The following is a 14,760-nucleotide window of genomic DNA, read 5'->3' on the forward strand; positions in this document are numbered from 1 at the left end:
AAACCTATTCAACCAAAGGTGGTATCCAATACCTTTGGAAGAAGAAGTAATAATAAAAATTTCAGATTGTGCAGAAATGAATAGACTAACTTTGATGATTAAGGATAGGGAAGAGTTAGAATATTTCAAGATATGGAATTATTTTTATCATTGGTTGGGAAAGCGATATAAATGATTAATTTTATACTTATGTATAAAAACTCGATGACTAGAATATTGTTTTAGCAATGAGTTGTTATAATGGTTTGGATGAAGATCAAGATAGAAGAAACTTATGGAAGAAGAAGAAGAATTTTGGAAGATAACACCGAGATGTCACAGGGAAGGTATGACTAATGTATTAAATGTTTGTTTGTCTTAAAAAAATTATAAAAAAAAAGCTATTTAAACCTATCCAGAGATGGTATTCAGCTGCTTCAAACCGGTAGCAGAAATCGCCGGTGGGCCCGCCCACCTGCCCCAGTTCTATGCCATTCTATTTAGGTACGTTTTTGAGGGTGGGTGCATGCGTGGAAGGCAGGTGTGTGCATGAACTGAGGGCACGCATGCACAAACTGACCATGCCCGTGCGCAGCGAACCTGTAGTAACATTGTGACAAATGTTACCACATTTGTTGACAAACATAATGTGAAACCCACCACTGTATCTAACCTAACATTCTGCATAGCATAGCATCATATCAGTTACTATATATATAGGACATGACGTTGCTACTGATAAAGAATGTTATTGTTATAAGATATCAATTTAGCATTTGTAATACTGCATATAATATTTACAATGATTTTCTTTTTAGAAATATGCATTCCTGGTATGTTAACATATAGATATAATACTTCATAATCAAACTACAAATTCTTTGAGGGAGATGGGCAGTTCAGAAATATGAAATATAAGCCAACCAACCCATAAATTCAACTGTTTGTCTCACTTCCATAACAACATTTAATTCAGTGATCAAGGTTATTTGGTAATTTCTGGAATTTAAGATAATCTGGCCCTGAGTCTTAACTGCATTTGAAACTGTCTATGCAACATTTTGTTAACAAAGTATGAAATTCACTGGAGCTTAAAATGCTGGGTTTCCATTTAATCCAGAGAATGAAAATATATTCTCTGCATGTTGATCTATTTGTAAATTGGTTTTTTATGACAACATGGATGCATTCGTTGGCTCTATTTTTGTAGTTTGTTAATTCACAGAATGTCACTGTGAATTTCTGTTCCGCACTTAATCTAATTCATATTTCAGATTAAATTAAAACACTTCTCTTTCAGCCATACCTGGCAACAATGAACTTTGCCTTCCTGTTCTAGAGCTGAATGTTACTGAGAGTCAATGTATCAGTAACCAAGAATAAATTATCATATACAGGAGCTGGATTTGGAGTCCTGCACACTTTAAAGGCTATAATAATCTTCTGCTTATCCAGATCAGCCGTTGGTCTACGGTCCAATATTTAGACTGCAAATGGCTCCCAAAGGTTTTCAGCAGAGGCGTTTCCTAGATTAGCTATCTGCAATGTTATTAAAACCCAAAGTGCAAGAGGCTAAACCTAAAGTATTCACTGATCCTCTGCTGGACTGTGGATTCCCCCATTTTATGAGATTGTCTTTGGAAAACTATGTATGGGTGATTTTCATATTTCACTATAGGGATTGTTCTAAAAGCAATATATTAAAAAAGGCAGCGTGCTTATAGATAAGCCGGGATTTTTCAGCACAGAGATTCAGTCGGTTTGGAATGTGATTGTTTAACCTTGCTGGGCTTTTGTAACCACTCTGTCAGAAAAATTATTATACTGCTCTTGACATCCTTTTAGACAAAGCCGAAGTCTTAGTAATTTCAATGCTCTCAGTGCCTCCCACAGGCAAAAAGGTAAGTTGCAAATCTCAATACAGTTAAAATATGCATTTTCCAGGTTTTCATTCTAGCAGGAACAACCGATAGTAAAATATTCTCAAAATAAACCTGTAAAGAATATAACAATAAAATATAGGCTTGGTAGTATGAGCATCTTTAAAAATGAACTACATTTAACAACATTAATTTTATCAAAATAATGATCTGTTCAAGATCACAGAATTTCATTGTAAGTGTTGGCATTTTGCAGAGTTCTGTTCTGATATTTTTAATTGATCTGGCATACAATAGTACACACTTAAGTGTAGCTGTACAATCCTTATGTGGGATTATACAGGTAGTCCTCAATTTATGACAACAGAGCCCAACATTTCTGTTGCTAAGAAAGACAGCTGTTAAGTGAGTTTTGCCTCATTTTACAATCTTTCTTGCCACAGTTGTTAAGTGAATCACTGCAGGTGTTAAGTTAGTAACATGAGTGTTAAGTGGATCTGGCTTCCCCATTGACTTTGCTTGTCAGAAGGTTGCAAAAGGTGATCACATGACCCCTGGACACTGCAACCATCATGAATACATGCCAGTTGCCAAGCATCCAAATATTGATCACTTGACTATGGTGTATGATGCTGCAACGGTCATCCGCCATTTTTTTCAGTAGTTATAACTGTGAACATTTACTAAATGATTCTACCTATGATGAATAACAGCAGACACAAAACCAATTTACCAAAGATCTAGCATAAAATAGAGATTAGTACAGAAATCCAAAACGTCCATAACGTCTAAAACCCCCACATATTATGAACTCAATCTGTTTTACACAAGCATTGTGACAATTGACACACTGAAGCATGGCAAAGAAACAAGATAGAAATATGACCATTTTTTTAAAAAAACTCTTCTTGAAAGTTTAATACTAGAGCCAGATTTTCCAAGATTGTAAAGTCTTGAAAGGCTTTCTTGCTGGCCTAGTCAAAAATTATTTTGTGGACACTTTTGTTCATTGTTTTATTAGCAACTCTATGATGAAAATGTTTATACTTGGAAAATGTTCCTCTATATTGGAATAGGTAACATGGCATGTGATGAAGTCTGTCATGTGTATCTACAATTATTTCCACACTTAGCTGACTCTCTGACATTTCAGCCATTTCTTATTCCTTGAAAAACATCATTGATGCAATGCCAAGCAATCGTATTTGTGCAGAATTCAAAGATATATAATCTTGGCTTCTATACTGAGAGGAAATATTACTGGGAAAATATTGGAAGCAGCATGACTTTTCATGAAACTGCTGTTCCTGAAAGGCTAATAACCATCAAGTCCTCTTGCCTCTTCATTGATGCTATGGCTACTGGCCAGCAGTGAAATGCACTTCCCTTTGCTACCGGTTCGGGAATGGTGAGCATACGCGCTCGCTCGCTACGCTCCTGCGCGCCTCTTCTGCACATACACAGAGAGTCAAAAACAGGATGTAATGACGTCTCGGTGGGTGGCTGGAGTCTCCCGCCGCCGGCGCTACCAGTTTGTGCGAGCCTGATAGTTCCAGCTGAATTTCACCACTGCTACTGGCCCTTCAAGGAACAAAGGCCTCCAGAAAAATAAAAACACAATTCTAACATTGACAAATCGATGGTGGAATGGAGGAAAGGAGATTTTCCTTCCTACTCTTAGCTATGTAGATCCACTTTAGACTCAGCTATCATGCAAGCCTTAGGCCATAGGGGTTGAAGAACTTTTGTCTACACTAAAGTGAATGTAAGAGGTAGAAGATGCAGACCAGAAAGACACAAAGCATATGGTATTCCTACTCTATGGCATTTAGACAAGGGCAGCACAGGTCATCATTTAGAGCAGGGGTGGGGAACAATGGCCCTTTTATGACTTGTGGACTTCAACTCCATAATTCCCGAGCCAGCATGGCTAGCTCGGGTATTATGGGAATTGAAGTCCACAAGTCATAAAGAGCCCATCGTTCCCCACCTCTGGTTTAGAGTTTTCAGAAATAACCCAGGACCTCTTCAACTGTGGTGCACCAAAGAGTATCTTTATCATCCAATTGGATTGTGCCCGGTCACCTAGCATGCTAACTTTAGCTTGGAAAGAATTCTTTTTACGTCAGATGTTCTGTTTCTATGTAGACCCCATATAGATCAACCTCTCTTGGAATTTTAGCAAGCATAATTTGCTCTTTCCATCCTAAAATCAAAAGCAGATTCACAGACATTTTCTCAGTTATGAACTTAAAGGAGGGAGGGGGGAATCACTGAGGTTAGAATGGCAACATTCCTGGGAAATATGCAGTTTTCTCCCATTATTCAGGTGCCATTCTTCTTGTCTCAACACTCAAATACATTATCTCCTTACAGTTTTCTCACTTCTGATCATCTTGACTTCAATTCTTTCCCCACTGCTCTAGACCCATATTTATTTTGGAAATATTTTAATGATTACTTCCTAACTGGGAATTGTAGTTCTATGAGGGATTAAGGTAATAAAATGATCACTATCATCACCCAGCTGCAATTCCCAAGAGTATTTGGAAGGAAAGCAATTTCAATTATGAGATTTTTGATGTATACTTTTAACGTTGGGCAAGACCTATTTAGTTCCTGTATGTGGGGCTGATTGAAGGGAAATCCTGGGAGTAAGAGTGGGTTTGGATTTCAGCTCTAAGGACAAATGAGAAATAAGAGTTTCCTTGTGGGCTTCTATTCAATATTGAGTTGGCTGGGAGCCACAAGGGGCCACCCTTGTTCTGCAACAGAGTAAAAGAGTAGAGAAGCCTTCTCATTAAGGCAATGTGCTAGATCATGTCCGTTGAAGCAACACAGTGATTTACTACTGGGTGTTTATGTGATGTCACTGAATAGCAAGGATTTCCCTCCTCCCTCCGTTCTTTCCTCCCAACATTACAAATTACATGAAGAATTTTATGTTGTCATTGTAGAGGCTAAACAGGAAAAAACACACAATACCAGAACACCCAAGCCTTCACTTACTCACTTGTTTTATCCACAATCATATTCATACACGTCACTTGTGCTGATTCCAACATTTGGGCCAGAACAGAGTAAATCTCTTAATTTATTAAACCTTATTAAACCTCTGCAATACACTACATCTTTGGACATGCTTTCAAGGAAACAAGACATTAGATAGTGTTGAATTGTTCAGACTGCTTAACAAGTGTAATGATTTGTGTAAAATTGTATCACAATCCTGTGCTTATCCTTTTTAATATTTCCTAAAATATTACATTCTCCTACGAGATGGGGTGGTGCTAACTATCTTCAATACTATAATCCTGATGAATCATGATGTCTGAATCATAATAGTCATGATGTAAGGTTACTTTTCTTTGAACTATGGTGCTGGAGAAGACTCCTGCAAGTCCCTTGGACTGCAAGGCAATCAAACCAGTCAGTCCTAGAGATCAACCCTGTGCTATTTAGAAGGCCAGATCCTGAAGATGAAACTCAAATACTTTGGCCACCTAATGAGAAGGAAGGACTCACTGGAGAAGAGCCTAAAGCTGGGAACAATTGAGGGCAAAAGAAGAAGGGGACGGCAGAGAATGAGGTGGCTGGATGGAGTCACTGAAGCAGTCGGCATGAGCTTAAATGGTCTCTGGGGGATGGTAGAGGACAGGAAGGAGGAAAGTTGTCCATGGGGTCACAATGGGTTGGACACAACTTTGCAACTAAGAGCAACAACAACAAAGGTTACTTTTTTTATCCTCTTTCATTCTTCACTCTTCTAAGGCAGATTTATTTCTTCTGCAATATTATGTATTTAATAGTACATGTGTTCACAGTGGCCAGAATTGTATTTGCACAACATTGGAAAAGTGTGGAGATCCCCACAGATGAGAAGATAGTAAAAAAAATACTGCAGAATGTGCAGAAATGGAAAGATTAACACTTGAAATCAAAGAGAAGGAAGATACAGGATATTTTGAAACATGGAATTCGTTTTATCTATGATTAAATATCAGAAACAGAAATTAGAACATTTAAAATTATAAGCGAATGATTAATTTTACCATGAGGGTTTATTATATGTTTATTATCAATATGATTTAGTATTAACAATTAAGTATTAATATTATGTGGAGAAAATACTGTTATTATATGATCACTACTAATGGACATTATGATGATGACTATTGCTCAAATTAACTGTAACCAGAACAACACAGTTTATATAGACATTGAAATTGTTGCTCTTTCTTTATATAGTAAAAAGAAAAAAATATTTTAAAAAAAGAAAAAAGTAACTATATACCAATTATTGTAGCCAATTAAAGTATTGTTGTTGTTATTAAATTATTATTATTATTCTGTAAAAGTAGTTAAAATTATAAATATCTTTTCAATAATCAAATATAAACAGGTTTTGAAAAATCATTTGTATTTCAATACCAGGTCTCCCCACTCTCTATGTGTTTTGTTTGATATTAGTCCCATTCTCACAATTTACTTATTCATCAGTTAAATTCCTAATTGGTAGTTCTGGTATCACAGAATTACCCTGACTGGACTCACTTTAGGAATAGGATATCAACTTACTTTCTTCAAGAAGAGGCAGTATCCCATGAGCCTTTGTGCCAAGACAATACTGGCAAGCTTTCATTACATCAATATGTACCTCTTTTCTGATTGGCTAAGCAAGTAATGAACAGGCATGGCAGGATTACTTGTTAGAGTCAAAGTGTGTCTATACTTTGGCAATGATATCTATAAAAGATCAATTAGTCTGGTGGACCAATGGACCGCTTTTTATTCTTTCCAACTGGGGTGGGTTCTAAATTTTTTTACTATTGGTTCTGTGGGCATGGCTTATTTTGTGGGTGTGGTTTGATGGTCATGTGACAATTCTTTAGGGTTTAGCAGAGGTACTGATCTACCAGGCATTTAACTGCTTGCAGAGCTGTACCGGTCTACCCATTTGTTCTTGGAGCGTTCTGGTCTACCCGTTTGTTTTTGGAGGCACCAGTCTACCCATTTGTTTTTGGAGGCACCAGTCTACCCATTTGTTTTTGGAGGCACCAGTCTACCATTTGTTTTTGGAGCACACTGGTCTACCACCACACTGCCTTTTAACACTGATCAGCTGTAGGGAGGCCCTTTGAAGCCCCACAGCAAGAGTTTAAACAGTTTTTTTTTCCTTCTAGCCGATCAGCTGGGACTTGGGAGGCAGTGAATAGATTGGGGGCGGGGCCAAATAAAAGGTAAGAATAACGCGGGAGGGGGGCAGGAGGGCCCAGCTCCTGAACAAAGAGAACCGGTTCAGTGACGTCATATCGTCAGTGCTACCGGCTTGGCCGAACCGGGTGGAACCCACCACTGTTTCCAACCCAACAAAATTTGGGAAAGAATTATGTAAATAGACCCTGTTTTTCTGATCGTGAGCGGGATGACTCTCCACAAATTGAACAGGATAGGACAAAATGTGGTGTGGCAGGAGAAATCAGCAAAAGAACATTTGAATTTGATGAGCCAGATCTGTCCAGGAACTCCAGAAGAAAAATCCAGAAGAAACATCCCTTGAAATGCTCCTAACTGCTTCATTCTAAGCCTACCCTCTGCTTGTCAGCAGAGAAGAAAATATAGACTTCTATTTTGGTCACTGCTGGAAAAGGGATTGGAAAGAATTCCAGAAGCCATATTCTGCATCCTTTCCCTACTCCGTTGATGTTTCCATAACACATCCTCACCTCCACCCCCCACTGACCCAGTTAACTGTGGGAACAGGGCTCAGCCTTTGCTGAAAACGAAGATCATACAAATCAATCATTGGAATCTAAACCAAATTAAGAATGAATTAACAATTAGATGATAATGAGGAGAGTAGCTGTGGCGCTTCCAAATTATTCTAACAAAGATGCTGATGCTTTCCAGCACAAAACGGTGAAGCTCCATGGTTGTTTTTATGCGCGGATAGGGAGTGACAATTGTTTTGGAAAGGGAATGTGTTTGTTGGAACCTAGTATCCTGACTCTCAGCTACTGATAAAATGGTTTGGCTTACAAAAAAAAAATAATCAGAGATGTTAGTGATTTCTTCTGTTCTGCATTGTAGAAATTACAGATTGAAGTGTACCCCGGCTGCTGAAATTTATTTATTTATTTATTTATTTGTTTAAATTTCTATACCGCCCTTCTCCAATGTAGGACTCAGGGCGGTGAACAGCCAAAGTAAAAACAAGACATACATACAAAACATAAAAATCTAAAATCTGTTTAAAATAATTAAATAATTTTGGCCGTAATTAAAACATTCCAATTTAAAATCCGTTTAAAATTTGACTCAAGCCAGCCCAGCTAGTTGAAATAAATGGGTTTTTAGGGCCCGACGAAAAATCCGGAGGTCTGTTATTGTACGTAGCTCTGGGGGGAGGTTGTTCCAGAGGGTGGGCGCCGCCACAGAGAAGGCTCTCCCCCTGGGGGTCGCCAGCCGACATTGTCTGGCGGACGGCACCCTGAGGAGGCCCACTCTGTGGGAGCGTACTGGCCGGTGGGAGGCTATTTGTGGCAGAAGGCGGTCTCGTAAGTACCCCGGCCCTAAGCCATGGAGCGCTTTAAAGGTGGTCACCAACACCTTGAAGCGCACCCGGAAGACCACCGGGAGCCAGTGCAGCTCGCGCAGGAGAGGTGTCACGTGGGAGCGCCTCGTCGCCCCCAAAATCCCCCGCGCGGCCGCGTTCTGGACCAGCTGGAGCCTCCGGGTGCACCCCAGGGGGAGCCCCATGTAGAGAGCGTTGCAGTAGTCCAGGCGGGAAGTGACGAGTGCCTGAGTGACTGTGCGTAGGGAGTCCCGATCTAGAAAGGGGCGCAACTGGCGTATCAGGCGGACCTGATAAAAAGCCCCCCTGGCCACGGCCGCCAAGTGATCTTCTAACGACAGCCGTGCGTCCAGGAGGACGCCCAAGTTACGAGCCCTCTCCGTGGGGGCGAGTGATTCGCCCCCAATAGCCAGCGATGGCGTCAGCTGGCTATATCGGGACACCGGAAGCCATAGCCACTCGGTCTTGGAGGGGTTGAGTTGGAGCCTGTTTCTCCCCATCCAGGCCCGCACGGCCTCCAGGCACTGGGACATCACTTTAAGGGCATCATTGGGGTGGCCTGGGGTGGAGATGTACAGCTGGGTGTCATCAGCGTACTGATGGAACTCCACCCCGAAGCCACGGATGATCTCACCCAGCGGCTTTACATAAATGTTGAACAGAAGGGGCGAGAGGACCGACCCTTGTGGCACCCCACAAGCAAGGTGCCTCGGGGTCGACCGCTGCCCCCCTGTCAACACAGATTGCGACCGGTCAGAGAGGTAGGAGGAGAACCACCGCAAAACGGTGCCTCCCACCCCCAACCCCGCCAACCGGTGCAACATGATACCATGGTCGATGGTATCAAAAGCCGCTGAGAGGTCTAACAGGACCAGGATAGAGGAGCAACCCCTATCCCGGGCCCTCCAGAGATCATCCACCAATGCGACCAATGCCGTTTCCGTGCTGTGCCCAGGCCGGAAGCCGGACTGGAGCGGGTCTAGATAGACAGCTTCATCCAGGTACCGGGGAAGCTGTTGCGCCACCACACTCTCAACAACCTTCGCAATGAAGCGAAGGTTGGAGACTGGACGATAGTTAGCCAAAACAGCCGGATCCAGAGAAGGCTTCTTGAGGAGGGGCCTCACCACCGCTTCTTTCAAAGCAGCCGGCAGGACCCCCTCACTCAAAGAAGCGTTAACAATCTTCTGGAGCCAGCCTCGTGTCACCTCCCGGGAAGCCAGTACCAACCAGGAGGGACACGGGTCCAATAAACATGTGGTCGCGTTCAGCCGTCCCAGGACCCTGTCCATGTCCTCGGGAGCCACAGGATCAAACTCCCCCCAGATAACACTCTCAAGACCTGCCTCAGTCATCCCGTCTGGACATACCCAGTCAGAGGCCAGCCCTTCCCGAATCTGAGCGATTTTGTCATACAGATACTGCACAAAATCCTCAGCTCGACCCTGCAAGGGGTCATCCCGCACCTCCAGATGGAGGAGGGAGCGGGTCACCCTAAACAGGGCGGCCGGGCGATTATCTGATGACGCGATAAGAGCGGCAAAATAGTTAGTTTTCGCCGCTTTTATCGCCACTAGGTAGGTCTTAATATGAGACCTCACCAGTGTTCGGTCAGGTTCGGAGCGGCTGGTCCTCCAACTACTCTCCAGGCGTCTTTTCCGGCGCTTCATCTCCCTAAGCTCCTCGGAAAACCAAGGAGCTAGGTGAGTTCGGTGCCGGGTCAGAGGCCGCAAAGGCACGACTCGGTCCAAGGCCCCGGCAGCCGCACTATCCCAGGCGGTCACCAGGTCCTTGGCCGAGTCATGAGCCAGAATCTCAGGAAATGGCCCAAGCTCCATCTGGAACCTATCAGGGTCCATCAGGCGCCTGGGGCGGAACCACCTGGTCGGTCCCGCCTCCCTGCGACAGGGTGCAGCGGTTAGAAAGTCCAGTCGAAGGAGCGAGTGGTCAGACCATGACAAGGGTTCGATGGCTATATCCCCTATATCAAGGCCACTCAACCACTGACCAGAGACAAAAACTAAGTCCAGAGTGTGTCCTCCTGTGTGAGTGGGGTCATGAATTAACTGAGTAAGGTCCATGGCCGTCATGGAAGCCATGAACTCTCGAGCCACCTCAGACGTTTCACCGATAGATGGCAGGTTGAAATCCCCCATGATGACAAGTCTGGGGGTGCCCACCGCCACCTCGGCTATAACGTTAAGGAGCTCGGGCAGGGCCGTTGCCACGTGGCAGGGAGCCAGGTACGTGACCAACAGGCCCATCTGTACTCCACGACCCCACTTCACAAAGAGGGACTCACATCCGGCTATCTGTGGAACAGTGGTCTCCCTTGGATCCAGACCTTCCTTTATAATAACCGCCACCCCCCCGCCCCTGCCCTGAGCCCTCGGCTGATGAAATGCACGGAAGCCTGGTGGGCATATATCCACGAGGGGGACTCCCCCCTCCTGGCCCAACCAGGTCTCCGTAATGCCCGCCAGGTCCGCCTCCCCCTCTTGAATAAGATCGTGGATGAGGGGGGCTTTATTAACAACGGACCTGGCGTTGCACAACATCAGCCGGAGGCTCTGGCCCTGAGAATCTGAACAACCTGGGGAACAAGAAAAGCATTGGGGACCGGAGTGCGCAATCGCTCTAAGATAGCGAGTGCGCATTCCCCGCACATGATATGGTCCCCAGCTTCCGCCATATCTGCCCCTCCCACTCACTATGCTGATGGAACAGCCCTCTTCAAATCGAACTCCAACCCCCTCCCCGACCTCCGGTTCTACGTCCCTAATGTCGCAGCCCTTCGCTAAGGCTGGTCTTGAACCCGGTGGATTTCCCCCAGAACCCACCCTAGTCCCCCCCAAACCCCTTAAAATTTTTGTTAAAAACTCACTAAAAAACCCACTTAAAAAACCCCTCAAACTCTTCTTAGCCGCATGCCGCATGAAATAAGCCAATCATGGAGGGAAAGAAGGATGGAAGAAAAGAAATATGTGAAATGTTCATGTTTGTGCCGAAGCTTCCAAAGAAGTCAGTCTGCTTATTCTTGTAAAAAAAAAAAAAGACATGTGAAGTTATAGGTAATCATGCCTATAATGGAACTGCATGCATTGAGCATTGTTCTTTGGAATCTGTTCAGCAGGATAGAAGAGAATTGAAGACTAGCCAGTGCTGGGAAACTTAACAAACTGGTGAATCAGGGTTTTGCAGCTCTTTGCATTTTGGAAGAAAAAGAAGGCTAATGGCTAGCATTCTGGAATGATAGAACTCTAGCCAAGGAGCTAAATTCAGGTGAGAGTTTGGGCAGAATAAGAATATACATACAATATACACACATCCCTCATGTTGTATCCATGTGTTTTTGTCTGTATTTATACACTGGAAAGCACAGGATTGTTTATATACTGGTCTGGTTTATGGGACCAGAAATGTAGGATGTGGGATAGCTTAGGTTACAATATTCAGGTCAAGTCAGGTCAGGAATATTCCATAGTGGCCAATTAACTACGTTATAGGGATATAGGGCTTTTACAGGTGTGTTTTTTTTAGCTGCCCTCAGAACTCAGGTAATTTTGGTGTTGGGGTGTAGATCACTTTTTCTCATATCAAACTGGTAAAGTTCTGTTAGGCTTTTGGAGACTTATTCTGCTGACGGACAGAAAAAATCCTGAGCTCATCCATATAATTTTTTCCTAATATCTCAGTGGATTAGGAAGAATAAAAATGGCAGTTAGGTACAGTTGAATACTATAGAAATATGGCTACCACCCCAGAAAAATATACCAAGATAGGGTATCAGAGGGCAAACTGAATGGTAGAAGAGGTAGCTCTGAGACACATTACTTATCTTCTGGTTAGGGATAGCCATATTGTCAACAATCCTGTTTTCTATAAGTTCCCAAATTCTACATGTGTGTGTGCTAGGACCAAAGAGCATCATCTCTCTGTGATTTAAAAAGATTGCTACGAGTGTCTCTTGCTTTTTCTATTAGCCCTATAGCTGCTACAACTTAATATAAGTATTCTAGTAATAATTTTACATCACTTGCATAACAAACTGTCTGAATGGCTCTTTGATCCTCCAGACCTTATGGAAGCAAACTATACATAGTTAATTTTATATCTTTACACAACACTGTGATGTATGTGCTCAAATGAGCATTAAAGAATATAGAGGAACTATACATAGGTATATATAGCCTCCATTTTAGTGAGGGGATTATGCGCAGACTATTAATGCAAACAGTGCTTTTTATACACTGAGACAATGCTTTCCTTTTTCCTAAAACAATACATATTGCCTGAACAGCGAAACCTCATAGTTATGACTGCATTCTTCCAGCATCATTTGGAAAATATGCTTATTGACTAAGAAATATACTGAATCTTATCATAGAAAGAGTAAAGTATGAAGGGAATTCTGATAATTCCCAGAAATTTGCTGTTAATGGATATGAGGGAATTAATAAAAATGATCTGCATCTTAGTCTAAGCATTCATAAATTAGTATATACATCCATAAATTAGCTTATGTTGTTTTAATCAGAAAGTACATTAAGCAAGTGTGTGTGTGTGTTTCTCAATAGGGCCTGCTGTAAAGATAACTTGAAGAATGGAAATGTCTGTGGTTCAATTACCATTCAGAAGAAAGCAGACTTGGAAGGATGCCAATGTCTCATAGTTCAACACAAACATCTGACTTAGCATTATATAGACAATAGGACACTCTTTCTTTGTCTATTAATAGAAAGTGGCGACTTCAATGGCCTGTTATAGTATTAACCATTAGGCAGGAGTATCTGCGCTCTTGTGTGCTTTTACAGGAGAGCATTGTGTTGGGAGGGAAGGAATAATTTAGTAGTAAGGATTATGTTAACTTTTCATTTAAATGGCAAGAAAAAGCATGTTGTACCGAATACAACCAGGATCTTCAGCTCAAATGGTTAATATGGGAACTGCTGACCTCAACAACCAAACTATTACAAAAGAAGCCATTTCTAATGTAATGGGGCAAGGCAGAATTAAAAGGCTAGTTAGCCAATCATACAATTCAGCAGAAAAAAACACCTACCTAATCCAAATGATAATTTCTTTGCTTTATCATCTGTGACCAAGCAATCAATTTGTACATTGACATACTGCGGCATTTATTGTCATTTCTTATCTGTTTCTCTTGTAGGCTGATTTTCTTCCACTTCATTGCAAATCTTCATGAAATAAAACCATACGCTCTTCCATAGCAACATTCTAATACAAACACAGACTAATCTTTGTTTGCTGGAATACACAGTTTCTCTCTCTCTCTCTCTCTCTCTCCCCCCCCCTTATTAACACAACCTGCATCTGCATGCAGTTCAACCAAATTCCATAGCAACCATATAAATAAAAATGAGTGTTTTTTAAAAAAAATTCTTTAAAAATATTAAAATCTATTTTCCTGGAAATAGCTTGGAACATAAAAGGAAGAATGCGGTGTTTGTAAGCAAAAAACAGCTTGAACTGAGCAGCATCACTGTTTATAAAAGGATTCTTTGCAACTTTCAGCTATAAAATACTGTTATGCGGCCTTAATTTGCATTAACTAGAATTACACAAATTCTCATCACCGTTCATCTATTACATGGGTATTGTTCCAAAATAAAAATTACAAATAGCATTTTTAAAGAGAAAAGCTACATGTTTGGCTTGAGAAAACAGTTATGCTTAAACAACCGATTTTGTCTCCTACCATAACTAGTGAGATATATTAATTGTACATACAATATGTTTAAAAGAAACAAAAAAGATGGAGGTAAAACTACCACAGGCAGAATTAGGCATCAAAACTTGAAGTTAGCTCAAAAAGTAATTTGAAAATTAAATAAAATTAAATAAGCATTTTGGTACCTTTTTAAAAAAGTTCCCAACCTTATTTTAAAACACATATTTTGAAAAATTTATATGGTTGTATTTGTCTACTGTTTTGGTAGGATAAGGGAATTCTTACAGCAGAGTGAGTTCCATAATATCCTACTGCAAAAATATTACTATCAATAATAATAGTAAGACTATTGAAATGTTACAAGGGGTGAACAGCAGTGCTGCTATTTAATCTCTCCTATCCCCGCAACATTTTGGCTTTCCCATACTGGGTAACCCAAAAGGAATGACAGGGAAGGTCCTCATATGGTCCAAATCTGGGTGGGTTCAGCAAATGTTACAGTAGATGATATTCCACTTTCTTTCAGTTATGTAATACTGTAATTATTTTTTTCAGTTCATTTCAAATGCTGCTTCTTTCAAGTGAGTTCAAAAGTGACTTCATCAAGAGGACCAGTTCATTCAGTCTCTCCCTCT

General features: G+C 41.6%; 1 long non-coding RNA gene across 1 annotated transcript; it reads left to right on the forward strand.

Moving 5' to 3' along the window:
- The first annotated feature begins 11,391 nt into the window (after positions 1–11,391).
- Positions 11,392–13,065, forward strand: LOC117677149 (uncharacterized). The gene is made up of 3 exons (XR_004594667.1): positions 11,392–11,454; positions 11,567–11,715; positions 13,011–13,065. It is a non-coding gene; the product is annotated as an uncharacterized LOC117677149 (long non-coding RNA).
- Positions 13,066–14,760: the final 1,695 nt, after the last annotated feature.

Source organism: Pantherophis guttatus, chromosome 3 (assembly GCF_059756535.1).
Source record: "Pantherophis guttatus breed Tessera chromosome 3, ASM5975653v1, whole genome shotgun sequence".
Lineage (NCBI taxonomy): Eukaryota > Metazoa > Chordata > Lepidosauria > Squamata > Colubridae > Pantherophis > Pantherophis guttatus.